A 16601-nucleotide genomic window follows, 5' to 3' on the forward strand; every position below is an offset into this window, starting at 1 on the left:
ATCCATTGATTTACATATTGCCATACTAGTGTCTGTTGTATTCTGCTGCCTTTCCTATCCTCTACTATCCCCCCTCCCCTCCCCTCCCCACCCCTCTTCTCTCTCTACCCCCTCTACTGTAATTCATTTCTCCCCCTTGTATTATTTTTCCCTTTCCCCTCATTTCCTCTTGTATGTTCTTTTGTATAACCCTGAGGGTCCCACCTCTCATCTCTGTTTAATGTTAATCTTCTTCTCATGCTCTTCATCCCTACTCTGTTCTTAGTTACTCTCCTTATATCAAAGAAGACATTTGGCATTTGTTTTTTAGGGATTGGCTAGCTTCACTTAGCATAATCTGCTCTAGTGCCATCCATTTCCCTGCAAATTCTATGATTTTGTCATTTTTTAATGCAGAGTAATACTCCATTGTGTATAAATGCCACATTTTTTTAATCCATTCGTCTATTGAAGGGCATCTGGGTTGGTTCCACAGTCTTGCTATTCCCCTTCTTGGTCTATTCCCTAAAGTCCAGCTATTCCCCTTCTTGGTCTATTCCCTAAAGACCTAAAAAGAGCATGCTACAGGGACACTGCTACATCGATGTTCATAGCAGCTCAATTCACATTCTTTTACTTTTTAATTTTTTTAAAAATTTGTCTATTACCTTCAGTCTTCAAGTGGGATCAGTATGCCCAATGTAAGTTTCTTTCCAAAGGCAAATCCTTAGTCATTTTCTGGAGGATGTTGTGAAAATAGCCTCTGAAATTCACTTATTAAGCTCAAGTTTCTTCAAAGCAGTGACAGAATTGCAACCTCTGCAGAGTTAAATATTATATATATATTATATATATATATATATATATATATATATATAATGTATATATTATATAAATATATATATTAAAGCATGGGTTATTAAAGGAGCAGAGATGAATATTTATGGATCACTTGTGGTATATGAGGCATTTTATGTAACAATTTGATGTTTCATCTTTACAATATAAAATTAATGTTATTTTTCCATATTGCAAGTAGTGAGGTTGAAACTCAAAGAGACCTAGAGACTTGCTCAAAGTCAAAAAGCTCTCAAGCAGCCAAGGCAGAATCTGACTTCCCAACTCTAAACATTGCAATTCTCCATTTCACATTTCACTGAAGAGTTTTCCAGAAACTCTCAAGTTTGAACAATTACTTTAGAAGTAGAAAAACATTTTCTCACTGATTAGACCAGAGTCAATCAACCTGGGTTCTAGTCTCAAATCTTACAAAGGTTATGTAACTTTAGATGTTTCCTGTATTTGCTTCCCCCTGCTTCCTTGTTTTTTCTTTGAAAAAAAAAAAAGATAGATATCTGTGGAATTTTAAAATAAAGTACACAATAACAAGTTTTTCTCAGCCAACAGAAAAGTTGTCTATAATAATGATCACTTAGAAAATCATGTCAGTGAAAATGCTGTATCTCTGACCACCTGGCATATGGAGAAAGCAGTATTTGTGAGGAGATCTACAGCTTTAAATATTTGTACTACCAAAGATAAAATTAAAGAGTTCGACAAATAAAAGTTCAATGAAAGTGAGTAGGCAGGTATCGAAGAAAAATAGAAAGAAAAGCATCAATACATAATAGAGTAAGGAAATATAAAGATGGTGTAATTGAGTCATTAACCCAAGAAAAGTTTCTTTTTGTAGCCTGGAAAAAAATCAATAAACTTCTAGCAAATATTAATCAAGAAAAAAGAAAGAAAAACATGTGAATGTAGAAATGAGATCTCAAGGAAAGTCTAGGAGCCCAGGGTTGTTCACTCTGCAGAGGTTGCAATTCTCTCACTGCCTTGAAGAAACTTGAGGTTAACAAGTGAATTTCAGAGGCTGTTTTCACAACACCCTCCAGAAAATGACTAAGGATTTACCTTTGGAAAGAAACTTATATTGGGCATACTTATCCCACTTAGAGACTCCTACCTTCACGCTGTCCTTCACCCTAACCTCTTCTCTGAACTCCAGCCCCAGATTTCAGCTGTATCTGGACTGCTCCACTGAGGCTTCTACCTGCTCCTCCAAAATGTCTTCACTTGGATCTCCTCTTTCCCTTCTCTTCCTCTTCCCATTCCCTTTTCCATTCCTTCCTCTGCCTTCTTTCTGTGGATCTATAAATGATACTATCTTCCTAATTGCCCCCAGTTTAACCTCAGGCATTGTTTTTTAGCAGCTCCCCTCCCCCTTTGTCCTTGTCCCTTTGATAACCTTGCTGAACTCTATCAGTTCTGCATCCACAGTGTATCTATTAACACTGCCACTGCCCTAGTTCAGGCCTTGGCCACCTAACCATTATGTGGTAGCTCTGATCTGGCCTCTCTGTGATCAGTCTCCTCCTTCACAAATCCATCTACAATAATTACCACTGCCTTGCACAGAAACCTTCAACGCCCTCCATTGCCAACAGTACACAGTCAAAATAAAACAGCCAGGAACTGAAGGTTTCTCCACTGTCCAACTCAACTTGTTCAACCTTAGGTGTCTCCTCTGATATGTTGTAATAAATCCATTCTAAGGGTTCCAAGCAAAAGTGTTACTAAGAAATTGTGTACCCACCCAAATTGTCCTTCAAACAAAAAATCATGTTTGAACATGCAAGAATTTAGGGATTGCAGCTTTTAAATGCCTACTCCACCATCACCATTCAAAAAAGAAAGAAAAAATAAAAAGATCTTGTAAAACCCTACAAAATGACAAAACCTAAGTTAAAATTAGAGTACAAGTGGATTAATTCTAAACCTAATAAAACAAAAGTAAGCAAAACATTGTATAAGACTAGTGAAACCCTGTGTATGGTGCAAATGGAACATGTTCATTGCCATCCTCAAGAGAGGAAAGAATGCAGAATTGGGTTGTGAATTCCACCAAGAGTTGAATTGTTTCTATGACTAATGTGTGACCTGTGTGACCTGACAGTGGGAACATACCTTAGTGCCTCTGAACCTCAATTTCCTCTCTACTTACCTGCCCTCTATCCAGTATTAAATATCATCTACTTATATTTGTCTATCATCCATCACCTGTCTACCATCTCCATCTACCCATTATCTGTATACAATCCATCCTTTTATATATCATGACTCTATCATCTATCTATCCACCCCTCTCTACACAATAACAAAAGGATTGGATGATTCCATTGTGACGGGAATCATGCTCTTTTTCCTACATTCCAACCTTGAGCCACATAAAAAGATCTTTAATTCTGCTCTCCACTCAGGGAGTGGAATAAGAACTTACTTTCTCTCTATCTCATGATTCCTGCTCCTAAAAGCAACCAGTTGCCTTTTGATGGACAAATCTGGTGGCATTGAGCCACATTTTAAGGGACTGTGGATCTCTGCACAGAAAAGCCTCCCCAAGCCTTGTTCTCTCTTGTTCTGTGGTAACCACTGGCCTGCTTAAGTCTAGACACAGTGAGCACCTGGACTTCCAGTCACACCTGGCCAATGGCCACCCCCTCTATTTGCATCTGAAGAGGCAAATGAGAAAAGGAGACAAGTCAGGATAGACTAAAATAACAAGTAGATGCCCCAAACTCAGTGGCTTTGTACAAAAGAAGATCATTTCCAATTCTCCTAATGGTTTTGGAAGGGTGTTCAAGGTGAGGGGTAGGTGCATCTCTCTTCCTCGTGATCCGTAGGCTATTTCCATCTTGAGGCTCCACCATGCCCTAGGGCATCACTGAAGTCTGTATCCAGAGAGCTGACGGAGAAAGCATGAGATCTTCCCAGGAGGTTTTTGAAGGCCGGGCCCCAGAACAGTGCACACAGCTTCTGCTTATCCTGCATCAGTGACATCTCAGTCACAGAGTCGCAGGCTGGATACTCAGGAAGCTGATGCTGACACAAAATTTGAGACTACATGAAGTTTACCAGGAATCAATACCTATGAAAGGAGAGAAGGAAACAATTTAACAGAAGTCAAACTGTGACATAGTCTTGACCAAGCAATGGCTAACCCAGTGGGGAGCTCAGGAGCAAATATTGCCAATCAGAAGTATCCTCTCCTGAGCCAAAATGATTGTGCCTCATGCAGTCACCAGAAGGGTGTGACATGGGACAAGGCAGCTGAGGCTCTTCAGCTGAAGCCAACCTGACTGAGTGAACTGACAGATACTGTCTGCTGACTGCACTTCCTGCAGCTGGAGAGCAAGACCTCCAAGAAGAGGGGTCTGGAGGCACATCTGCAGGTCTACAGTGCATGGCTATGAAAGAGTCTGAAATTGTGATCCAGCTGTGTGCTTAAGAAGAGGGGGGAAGCAGAGTTTGATGACAGCTTGCAGTCAGGCGAGATGTCAGCATGTTGTCCAAACTGATTAGACAAAGGAGCCCAGTGCTTGGAAGTCCAGTGACCTAGTAGATAGTTTGGTCTCCAGTTAGACACACGTGCTCACTACATCTGCTGGAACCCTTAATGGAGCAAGGTGATGGGCACCATGAACCCAACTCAAGCATTAATATTTGGAAGGTGCCTAGACTGTGTATGCCTGATCAATGAGCTTCCATCTCTAGCTTTTGTTGCTGAATTAAGCTTGAGAGAGAGGATGAATGCTTAAATGATTTATTAAGTCAAAATGGAAGATGAAACACGGCCATTGGATTATGCAACTGTGTTTGTTTATGCCTGGACCCATACGCTTTGACCTCCAAGGTGCTGAGAGTCTATGATCACTTTCCCAGTCCAAGAGAGAAATCTGGAGACCTAGCAATGAATCCCCCACTTTGTACCAAGTGACCTACTTTTCTCTTTCGACTGTCACCTCTGAGGTTCCAGTGGTCAAGGGAAAAGTTGGGAAGCTCTCTGTACATTTCAGCTGAGGATGCAGCTGCCAAGCCCTCCTCACTTGGGTCCCTCCCAGGAAAGCATTGGGAAATTCAAAACAAACACCAGTTCTGACCACCCAGCAAGGCTGCTGGGTTAGCTCTTGGACGTCCAGAGCCACAGTGGACCAGGCATGGAGCACCACTCCTGCCCATTGGTAATTCTGAGCAGAGAACCTGTTAAAATGCCAGCCTAGGTGGTTGACAGATGGGTTGTAAAAAAAAAAAAAAAAAAAGAGAGAGAGAGAGAGAGAGAGACTCCTTCGATGGGTGATCTGGGCCCATCCCTCTTCCTCCTGCCACCCCTCAGTAGTTCCCACATCCAAAGCCTGGCAGAGAATAGATGCCCCCCAAAAGGTACATATTGGCCCTGTGGGAAGTCTCAGCCCATTCATTCCCTTTATGGATCAGATGAACCATCCATAACTGGGGAGAAAAGACCACCTCAGTCCTGCTCAGGCCCCTACCTGCTCTGTCACCTTGGATAAGTGACCTCAAAGACCCTTCATAATTCAACTATTAAGTGGGAAAAGAATATTAATTCTACCTCCCCTCCTAAAACCTTGAGCTGATGACCTCCAGGGTCCACACACATCCTCCTGCAAGTCAATGAGCTCTCTGAATCATTTTCTTTTTTATTTGATAACCTAAAAAGATTTCCACAAGGCCCTTCTGGCTCATCAAGAGGGACATATAATTCTGAATACTGGGTTCATTCCTGGTCACTGGGAACCATGGTGGGTTGTGACTCCAGACACAGCATGTGTGTTTGAATCCAGTTTTTTCCAAGGAAGAGTCAAATGGCATCCATCTAATATTTTTGGATCACAATTGACTACAGGTGACTGAAACTACAGAAAGCAGACAGTAGATAAGAGGGACTGCCATGCAGTAGATCCCTGTGATCCTGCAGAAGAAAACCTTTTCATAATCTTGTGCACATGAGCATGTACACGCATCTGCAGAGAGAGAGGAGAGCAGCAGAGGTCTCAGGCCCTCACTTTATTTGGTACTGACAGCCTAGGCAGGAGGAAAGACTCTATCATAGAGACCTCAATGAGCTCAGAAAACAAGAGCTGCCTTCTTTGAATTTGGAGTGAGAGTTTCAGGGCTCTGGTTACCTGCTCTCTGGCTTGTACTTCCCCTGAAGACCTTTTCATAGAGCCTCAGAGTTTCCAAAGCCCTACACAGTAGACAAAATCACACATCAAATGTGGCCACAATGGTTTGCTGTCATGCAGGAGAGAATGACCTGCTCCCATCACACACCTGGTCAAGGTCAGCTTGGCTCACCCTGGCTCCCCAGGTAGCATGGACTTAACCAAATGCTCTTCCTCTTTCAAGATTTCTTGAAGTCACGTGAACTTGCAGCAAGTCCCACAGTGGCATAACTCCTGGTCCTAGTCATTCCTGACACCTCAGTGCAGGATGGCCCAGCACCACCTCACATAATCAGTGTCTTTTCCATCTTGTGGTTCCCCCCTGTGCCTCTGTTCACCAAGTCTCTACATAGCATTTAGGAAAAACCACGTGGACAGAGGGTGGCAATGGGGTGAAGCTGTAGTCTTTCTGGCATTCCTGAGAGAGCAACTGAAAGAGCAAAAATGTGGGAGTGGTGGGTCTCTAGAAAGACACCTTTCTTGCTAGTCAGAATCTCTGTTGAGACTATGACTAGCACTCAGCAGCACGTGTCAGCACTTCTCATATCTCTTACTTCCTTACCAACTCCCCCATTCCTCCCTGAGTTTTTGTCCAGTGGTTAATCTCCGAAGCACTAGAATGTCTACCACACTTCCTCCAATTGAAGTATCTGTTCCAATGCACTACCCTCTGCCAATAAGCTCCTAGGCTCCTCCCTTCCTCAACCCCAAAAAATTCCTCCAAGGACTTTACAGCCAAGTTTCTCTACAGTCCAGCTCTGAACCCCATCCAGCTCAGCATGTCTTCTCTCCTCCTTTGGCATGGGAACACAGAAAACAGAGATGAAATAAGACCTTGGCCCCTGCCCTTTCAAAGTTCTCCCCCTGCTATAGAGATGGGATGTATGAGCACTGGTTCACACGGAGTTCATGGCTATGCTCACGGGATCCCAAGAAAGGAGTGATCATTTCCACAAGTTCATCTGGGAAGACTCAGGGAGGACCAGGAGCGGGTGCAGAGGGATCCAGATCAAGGACTCTTGGGGTGGGGCCCACCCGTTTAAGTCTTCTATTTCCAGCTGTGTGACTTTATACAGGCTAACACCTCTGGACCCCGTCTCACTGTAACATAATAATACTCACCTCACAGGGTATTGGAGACTTGGGAGATTGTGCCTTCCTATGGGTGCTCAGTCACCATTTTTTTTTTTTTTAATTCCTATGGAAGAACTCAGTGCAAACTCTGAGGCCAATGACTACAGCAAGGGCTAAGACCTGAGTTCAAATCTTATCAAAGGGTGTGGCCTTTCTTAATTTGCTTCCTCACCTATACTGTGGGAATTATAGAAAAACCCCACCCAGAGAGCTACTAGGAGGACTAAAGTAGATAACTTAGAAGATGATTGGCACAAGGCTCGACATCTATTACGCACCTAATAAACATTGTGAACTGTCACAGCCTTGAAATCCATGTGGTCTGGGCTGCTTGGCAGGTGTCACTCCCTAGCCAAATCCTGAATGGTAGGGGGCACAGGGTAAGGTTCTCAGGGGGAACACAGACAGGGCAGCCACAACCTCCAGCTTCTGGTAAATTCTTTCTTGTGAAGAAAACACCCAACGTCACCAAGGCTCTGTGGAAGTTGCCATTTGCTTAACTGGTTTCAAAACCCAGCCTGTTGGCCTATAAATTCCAACCTGTTTGTCTGAAACTTTCTTCCCAAAAGATGGTTTATATGTTCAACTTGAGCAATCAAAAGTATAATTAATAATCCACATACCTATTCATTCAGTCGCTCCACAAGCAGACTCTGATCTTACCTTTGAGTTGTTATCATAACAGAACAGTAATCTCTGTCCAGTTTATGCAGCATCTTCACCACACACTGTCACACTTGATGCTTCACAACAGTCCCACGAAACAGGCCAAGTTTGTCCCAACATGGAAAATGCAAATAGCCACTCTAGGTCTTCTAAATTGGAGTTGCTTAGGGTCAGTGTTATTGTATGTTACTGCATGTAATTGTAGTCCATGGCCTTTTCTCTGTTGCATAGTATTTTATTACATGACTGTATTTGACTGTGAATGAATATTCAGGTAATTCCCAGTCTGGGATATTACAAAAAGTGCTGATAAAAACATTCTTGTTTGTATCTTTTGGAATTTCTTGGTCCTAGGGTGTTCAAGTGTTCTGTTTTAGGATATAATGTCAAACTGTTTAAAGTCACCCACCATTCCAGAACAAGAGTTCTACCCCAGCACTTGTTTCAGGTGAGGAAAACCAAGGCCCAGTGAGGGCAAATGACCTGCCCACATCACACAGCCACAATGGGACAAATTTGCACAGGTACCCAGGTATCTTGGGGACAGATTTTTGTTCTTTATTCTGTCCCAATTGCTTCAGCCCGTATGAATCCCCATGTCCCAGCCAGAGCTTTGAGGTTCAACTTTAGCTGTACTCTAACCAACCTTTCTCTCTACCCCTCCATGTTCTGTTAGCATTCTTCCTGGTTGGTCAGTACAGAACTTAAACCAACACAGTTGGTGGGAATGGGTGTGCTTGCTTCCTTTGGGAATGCTGGAGCATTCACAAAGGGGGGAACCCAACTGAGGTGGAGCTCTCGCTCCCTTCCCTCCTACTCCCAAGATGGAAGGTAAGTGCCCCAGGGCTGGGGAAGAAGCAGGTGATGCAGAGAGAATTAAGCATCTTCCACCCTACAAGTTCCTTTCACTAAAGTGCCTTGTCTCCACAGAAATAGTGCCAGTTTCATGGTAAGACCTCCCCAGAGTAGGATTTCCCATGAGGAGTGGCATTTTGCACATCTTCCCTTGGTCCACTTCCATGAGAGAGGACTGGGTTGCTTGTCTCTGGCTCAGTGGGGATGGGGGAAGAATTAAGAGGTAGAAACCGCAGATTTCTGTTCATTGTGGAGACCTGGAGAAGAATAGGGGATAGAAAAACACTCTGATGGCTCAGTAATGCTAATAGTTGCTATCTATTAGCATAAAAAGATATGTACTGATATTACTATGAAGTACACATTCAAACCATCACTTTATACATGACATGAAGAAATCAAGGCCCAGAAAGTCTCAGTTCATCAAGGATCACATCGGGGTAGAAATAAACATTTTGTTGACCATCTAATCATGCCCAAATTAAATAATAAAAGATTTCTTTATTACAGATCTTTCCAGCGGTTTTATGATAATAACATTTATTCATTTATAAAGGGAAAATTATTTGTAAAACTTTTTCCAAAACTTTGTCCTTCTTCCCCTCAAAGCACACTTACTAACGTCTTGATAAATAACACAGGTGAGAAGTGTTGGTTTCATATCACCTACATACTTACATTAAAAATGTGATTTTCTAAGCCCAAATCTATCACAAGTAAAAAGAAAAAGACTTGGAAAAAAAGGCAAAAAAAGGTTCAGGATGAGCACAGGATGACCTCAACTGCGGGTCATCCTCCAACACCCAACGCAGGCAAGTTGGTAACCCACCTATATAGCAAGTGAAGCTTGAGAGCAGGTGCCAGACTGTATGCTGCAAAATTCTCTCCTATTCCATTTTCTCTTCTACATTGCAATCTCACCATTCCCCTATCAGGAGGATGAGTTGATTTCCCCTCCCCTTGACTCTCAGTGGCTTTTTAACTGCTTTGACTAATAGAGTATGGCAGAAAATGACACAGTGTGACTTCCTGGGCTGAGTCATGACAAGTGGGGCAGCTTCTAACTTGCCGCTGGAATGTACCTTCATGTTGTATCACATGTGTACCTTGCTATATGTGGTACAGCATTAAACTTCCAATTGTATAAGAAGGTCAATTACCCTGAAGCCACCATGCCATGAAGAAGCCCAAGACACTTGGAGAAGCCACACCTAGGTCAAGTTATAGCAGCCTAGGCACCAGAGGAGTGGATGAAGGATTCCCAAGATGCTTATAGACATCTGTCAAGTCACCCTAGCCTTTCTGCATTACCAGCTGAAATTATGCCGCAGAGGCCAAGCCACATCTCTTATTCCCTGTCTAAATTCCTGACCCATAGAATCTATAAGCATAATAGAAAAGGTTATTGTTTTAAGTCACTACGTTTTGGAGTGGCTTTGATGCAGCAATAGTAACAGGAAGAGGGAATGTGCGTAATATGGGCATTTCTGGACATACTTAAATTTAAATTGAAGGGGGCTGGGGTTTTGGCTCAGTGATAGAGTGCTCATCTCATGTGGGTGAGGCATTGAGTTTGATCCTCAGCACCACATAGAAATAAATAAAATCAAGGTATTGTGTCAAACTACAACTAAAAAAAAAATTAAATTGAGGGTTCCCATTGATAGCAATGTTCTCCTTTATATTGATGGATGATTTTTTCCTGTATGTTTTTTTATTAGTATACAACATTTCAACTGAGGATTCATTTATTCAACAATACATATTAAGGTCTAGCTATCTGTAGGACCAAAAGGACAAAGCACAGATGTGGCACCACCTCCATGGAGCTTGCATCTTATGTGGCTACTTAGCAAATGCTACTATCACACAGCTGGAAATACCATTTTCAACAGGAAGGAATAAATGTGGGAGGGAAAAGACAGAAAAACCCCTGACAACCAGGACATAGATATAGTTCTGGCTGCTTGAAGCCATGGAGACAGTAACTCGAATAGTTTAAAGCCGGAAATGGTTTTCCAACCAGCTGTGAATTTGAAAATCCCATATGCAGTACAACATTAAGCTTCTATTTTGGAAATTCTTTCATCTTTTTTGGAAGCATCTCAGGGGCCCTTCCTTCCTCTTGGAAGACAACCAGTTTTCTGCAGAAACTACTTCATCAGCAGGAGCCGAGACGTTTCATATGCAACTGTGTAATTCAGAAAACATGGTTTAAAAAATAATCTCTCCTGGGTGAAGAAAGAAATATCACAGAACAGCATTTCTGTAAGCACCAGCTGGGCAGCTTTGGATGCACTACTTTCTTCTCCCTTTGAAATGACAGAACCCTGGCACCTGCATATGAACGCAGTATTATTGATTTCCTTAAAAGACTGAGCATTCCATTTCTGAGTTACTGAGATCCTTTCTCCATTGGCACCAGTGTCCGCAGCACCAGTAGGAGCCATAGCATCCTTCTCGATGTTCAATTCAAGGTATAATTTCTAATTTAGGATTTGTGCCAGACGCTGTATCAGGAGTTGGAGACAGAGTAATGGACAAGACAGCAATCCTTCCTCCTTCATGTAGCTCACACTCATAACTATGTGAAGCTGAAGTCAAACAAAAGCCAGATGTCAGAGAAAAATACTAAGTGTTGTCAGTAACAATAAAGGTGGAGGAAAGTGCTGGACACAGGAGAGATGAGGGAAGTTCTCCTTAAGCAAATAGGCAGAGGAGGCATGGGAGGCAGCCAGATGAAAGGAGGAAGGAGAGGAGCAGAGCTGGTAAGGGGAAGACATGACCCTGGTCCAACCACTGTTTGGAACTGAACAAAAACCAATGGAGGCCAAGAGCAAGAGGGGAACAGGGTGAGATGAGGCAGGGGAGCTGGCGGGGCTGGACCCCCAGAGCACAGTGAGAAGTTCTCTGAAATGCACCAATACATTTCAACCAGGGTAGTGGTGTGGTCACATTTTTGTCTGTAAAAGAAACTCTGGCTGTGAAGTATGAGGGGGGAGAGGGCCATAAATGACATCTGGGAGACTCGGGAAGAGGCCACTGCAATAGTCCAGGTGAACAATGATGCTGGTTCTGCCTGGTGCAGTAGCAGAGGCAACAGGGGATATAGAATGGGAGTTTGGGCAAGTGAGGAACTCAAACTTTTGTTTAATAAAACATTCTGATGAGGCTTTTCATGGCAGTAAGTCCTGGTGCTTGGACCAAAGGCACAGCAGTCAGACTAAGGGAAGTAGGTCCCTGGCCTAATAGTGTGAGAAGACACTGGAGTTTCTATGGCCATCCCAGAAAAAGGCAGTGAGGAAGTGCAGGAATGGGGAGACCCTGCTTCAGGGGGAAAATGGAGGGGGCCCAGCAAGATGTCAAGGAGTCAGGATTCCTGGGAAAGCAAAGACCAGTGAGAAGTCTCAGGTGACAGCAGAACTAGAGGGACATTTAAGAACCAGAATGTTTTTGTGCTGTGTGTTGCTATAGTTATATGAGTTCTCCACCCAGACCACACCTGCTTGCAATTGCTCTGAATGTCTAGAAAGTTGTATGCAAGTAGTATTTGAAGGAAATGAAGGGAAATAGGACATGGTCCATCGTGGGTGGAAACCTGAAGGAGAAAGTAGCCTTGAGAAGCAGAGATTGAGACTTTACAAAGGCAGGGAATGGCTACAAGAGGTGACCATGATCACTAACCAGATCACCAGGGCTTTCCACAGTGTGTGGGAAGGGGGTTGAGGCCTTAGTATTCAGATGCCTCAAAACAGGATGACATCAGAAGGCGGGAAGACATGAGACATCCAGATGGCAGATGTCCAGGTAATATATTATTTTGTGCCTGCTGCACCATGTGTGTTATTCATCCAAGACTCAATGAAACAGTGCTCGGGAAGCATCAGGTATTGGGCTGGTGAAAGGGAGGCTCAGGGAAATAAGACACCATCCCTTTAAGAACTCAGTGTGGAATAGAATGAGCAGACCTATAGGAAGAAGTCAGCTGAAGAGCCATGCAATCAGGGTTTCTGTTAGGGTAGACTCAGGTACAGTCTGTATTTCTTCCTCTTTTTCCTGGGTGGAAACGCCTATGTGTCAAGGAGAATGAGTAACAAAAATGCAAACTCTTTTTGGTGCATCAAGAGATGGATCTCAGATGGCAAAAGTAATGAAGATTAAGCAGAAAATCAAGTGGGACTCAAAAGAGCAAGCAGAGAAATGATGCTATACAAAAATTATTTTATGTGTTTTTTGGGGGAACTAGAGGAGTAAGGCTAAATTACTCATCACACACAGATGAGCCAGAATTGCAAGAAGCAGTTGGTATGGGACAGAAGAAGAAGAAAGAGCCAGGCATGGTGGCACAAACCTAATCCCAGCCACTCGGGAGACTCAGGCAGGAGGATTGCAAGTTCAAAGCCAGCCTAAGGAACTTAATGAGGCCTAGCAACTTAGTGAGACGTTTTCTCTAAATAAAATATTTTTTTAAAAAAATGGCTAGGGATGTAGTTAAGTGGTTAAGATCCTGGGTTCATTCCCCAATACCGAAAGAAAGAAAGAAAGAAAGAAAGAAAGAAAGAAAGAAAGAAAGAAAGAAAGAAAGAAAGAAAGAAAGAAAGAAAAGGAATGGGAATTAGGAGTAAGAAGAGAACCACAGTTAACTTTGTCTCCATTGGGAGATACGAAGGTAAAGTCCTCACAAAATCTTGGACCATAAGAGCTAAATCTATACATTGAAAGGGCACAGAGTAATCCAGAAAGAATTGATGCAGAAAACTACCATTGAGTTTAACGTAGCAAATTTATTGACTTCAAAGATAAAGCAAAAGCTCTTTGGGCATCGAGGGGGGAAAAATATTAAAGTTACTTATAAAAGAAAAAAAATTGAATTAGGCTCAGATCTGTAAGATAACTTTTGATGGAAGAAGACAATAGAGCAATGGATTAAAAAAAAACAAGATTATTGCTCATATTAGGAAATTAATAGGTATTTTATGGATTCATTTATTTTTGGCACTCACCAGGTATTGAACCTAGGGACGCTTAACTACTGAGCCACATCTCCAGCCCTTTTTATTTTATATTTTGAGACAAGGTCTCACTAAGTTGCATAGGTCCTTTCTAAGTTGCTGAGGCTGAGTTTGAACTCGTGATCCTCCTGTCTCAGCCTCCTGAGCCACTGAGATTGTAGGCATGGGCCACCACACCCAGCAATAAATACTTTATAAATAAATGGAGGATTAAGTTATAGTGATACAGGTAAACAATACTTAAAATATATAAACCATAATAAATGTGGGACCACACACGCACACTTATGATAGAATTTGAAAATCCCATTTCGTAACTTCAAATTAAATGATTGATTGGGCAGCAACCATCAATGGTCAAATGCTTTTAAGAAAATTCAAATGGAAAAAAATCAAGCTGGAAATATTTGAAGTTACTGAACAATCACCAAAAATAAAGTAATTAGACATTATGTTCCTTCTATGGCAACTTACTGCTACATTTAAGGCATTTTATGAAAAAAATCAATCAGGACTCTAGATCTAATGCACTAATATTTGCAGGAAATAAAGAGCATACATGAATAAATTAAACTACCCCATGGGAGAGCACTGAGCCAAATCCAGAAGGCAGAAAATTTTATAGGATAAATGATTCATGGGAAAAGAACAGAGGTGAATGGGGTAAATGTTATAGATTAAAAGCAAATTAAGTAAAATATAAAATAAGCACTATCTGTGGACTCCAGATTCTAATTTGAAAACCAACTGTAAAGAGAAATTGAACTTTCCAGCAGTAATTACCTCTTCAAGACCATGTCTCTTGAAGCTCCCCTTAATTTTCCTCCAGAAGAGAAGAGGGAGGAATACAGAAGCTCCCAATGCAAAGCCCCAGTTCCTATCTCATCAACATACAGTCCAGAGATGCTACTAAATCACTATGGTCTTTAGTCATACATAAGCAGTAGCTGTGTGTGTTAACTCCACTGTCCTCTGCCAGCCTGCAGGAGGAAAGGCAAGCTTCCAGAAGGATACGCCTTCGAACTAAAAATACCCTGAATCAAGGTGAGTGGTGAACCATCCCAATAAGAAAGTGATTAAGACAAAGGAATTTGGGCTGGGGTTCTGGCTCAGTGGTAGAGTGCTTGCCTAGTATGTGTGAGGCACTGGGTTTGATTCTCAGCACCACATATAAATAGATTTTTTTAAAAAAATAAAGGTCCATTGACAACTAAAAGATATTTTTAAAACGACAAAGGAATTTGAATGTATATTGGCTATTAATGATATTTATGTGTTATTAAATATGTGATAATGGCATTATCTATGAGTGTGATATGGTTTTCACTTTAATTTTTTAAAACTTTTTCTGCTATAGGCATAATTTACACCTGTTTTCATGGGTGAGAGAATATGCTTTCTGAATCTGAATTAAAATTGTCCAGGACAACACACACACACACACACACAAGCCCTAGACCCAGATGGCTTCTCAATGGTATTCTCACAACCCTTGAATTTAATGTAATGTAATGAATGATTACAATGCTACTTAAAGTGTGTCCCAGAGTACTAAGAATATATTCACTCATTTAATTCTTATGACAACCCTCAGAGGCAGGGATTATCCTCGCTTTGCATTTGAGGCTACCGAGCCACAAAAACACGAAGAATCTCACCCAAGGTCACATATTTGGAGGAGGCTGACACAGATTTGAAACCAAGAAGTGTAACTCAGAGCAAGTACCCCTCCTGTTGCATATGAGCCTTATGAATAGCGCTCTTGGGAGCTGTACAGAACACAGAACCGCCCTCAAGAACGTACACGTAGGCCACCTTGACCACTATGCAGTTCAGTCTTTTATAAACCAGTGAGTAAATAAATCTAAGAGTGATGAGTTCTTACTAGTTTCACCTTCAGCAGTTGGGCTCCCTAAATCCTGCCTTGTTCCCAAGAAGGCTGAATGCAAGTCAAGTGTGATGGTGCACACCTATAATCCCAGTGACGAGGGAGGCTGAGGCAGGAGGATTGCAAGTTCAAGACCAGCCTCAGCAACTTAGCAAGGCCTTGCCTTAAAGAAACAAAATGGGATGGAGATGTAACAATGGTAGAGCACACTGGACTCAATCCCCAATATTACAAAAAATTTTAAAAAGAGAAAGAAAGAAAAAGATAATTGAATACTGAGGTATGCAGGCCAAGACTACTGCACTGGAGTTCCAGCAACCTCTTGCTAACTCTGCTTTACTACTTGGAAACAAATCATTTGCATGACAGGAAATGAAGTGATGTTGGCCTTATTCCTCTTGGCTACTCTGGTTTCCTCCAACTAAGAGGGACAGCAGTCAGCTCCCTGTCAGAAACCCTGGCTGAGATCAAGGGGGGAAATAAAATACAATGAAATACACAAGAAGCCGAGGCTTACCTATCCAAGATAATTTATATCCTTGGACTGTTTCTGTGCACACAATTCCTGCTGTTGGCTTCTCTTCCCTGAAGTAAGGACCAGTCAAATGTGACTCCATAAGCTGAGGGAAAGAGTACACAGGTAACTAACTCTTGGTAATTCTTCACATGTACATAGCTCTCTTCCTCAATGAACTAAGAGAGAATAGGACCAAGAAGACTGAGGTCCAGGTGGTTAGGCTGAAAGGAGATAGTAATCACCAAAAAGGCCTGAGTCTGAAAGATCTTTGTTAAGAGGAATTTACCTCTATCTGGTGCCATTTTGGAGGAAGTGATGATCGAAGAAGATGGGGACATGTAGTATGTGGACATTGAATGACCAGCAGAGGACCCCAGTAGTCCAGCTCTGAGAGACTAGGAATTGTGAGAAAAGAGAAGACTGAAAAGGTTGTAGTAGATGCATTACTGTTCATTTTCGTAAGTCCAGCACATTCTCCCATGCTCCTTTCTTTGGATCCTTTGGGGAATTCCTTCCTATTTCATAGT

The 16601-nt window shown here is 42.1% G+C and overlaps 1 long non-coding RNA gene across 1 annotated transcript in view; it reads right to left on the reverse strand.

The window, feature by feature from the left end:
* Window positions 1–897: 897 nt before the first annotated feature.
* Window positions 898–16601, reverse strand: part of LOC131424384 (uncharacterized) — a 63526-nt gene continuing 47822 nt past the window's right edge. Inside the window, exons 2-3 of the long non-coding RNA XR_009227286.1 lie at window positions 7800–8914; window positions 898–3907 (exon numbers count right to left, since the gene is read on the reverse strand). This is a non-coding gene — a long non-coding RNA (uncharacterized LOC131424384). The remainder of the gene's footprint in view (window positions 3908–7799; window positions 8915–16601) is intronic.

Source organism: Marmota monax, unplaced genomic scaffold (genome assembly GCF_021218885.2).
Source record: "Marmota monax isolate L192 unplaced genomic scaffold, Marmota_monax_Labrador192_F-V1.1 WCK01_AAM20220418_F8-fsc00004, whole genome shotgun sequence".
NCBI lineage: Eukaryota > Metazoa > Chordata > Mammalia > Rodentia > Sciuridae > Marmota > Marmota monax.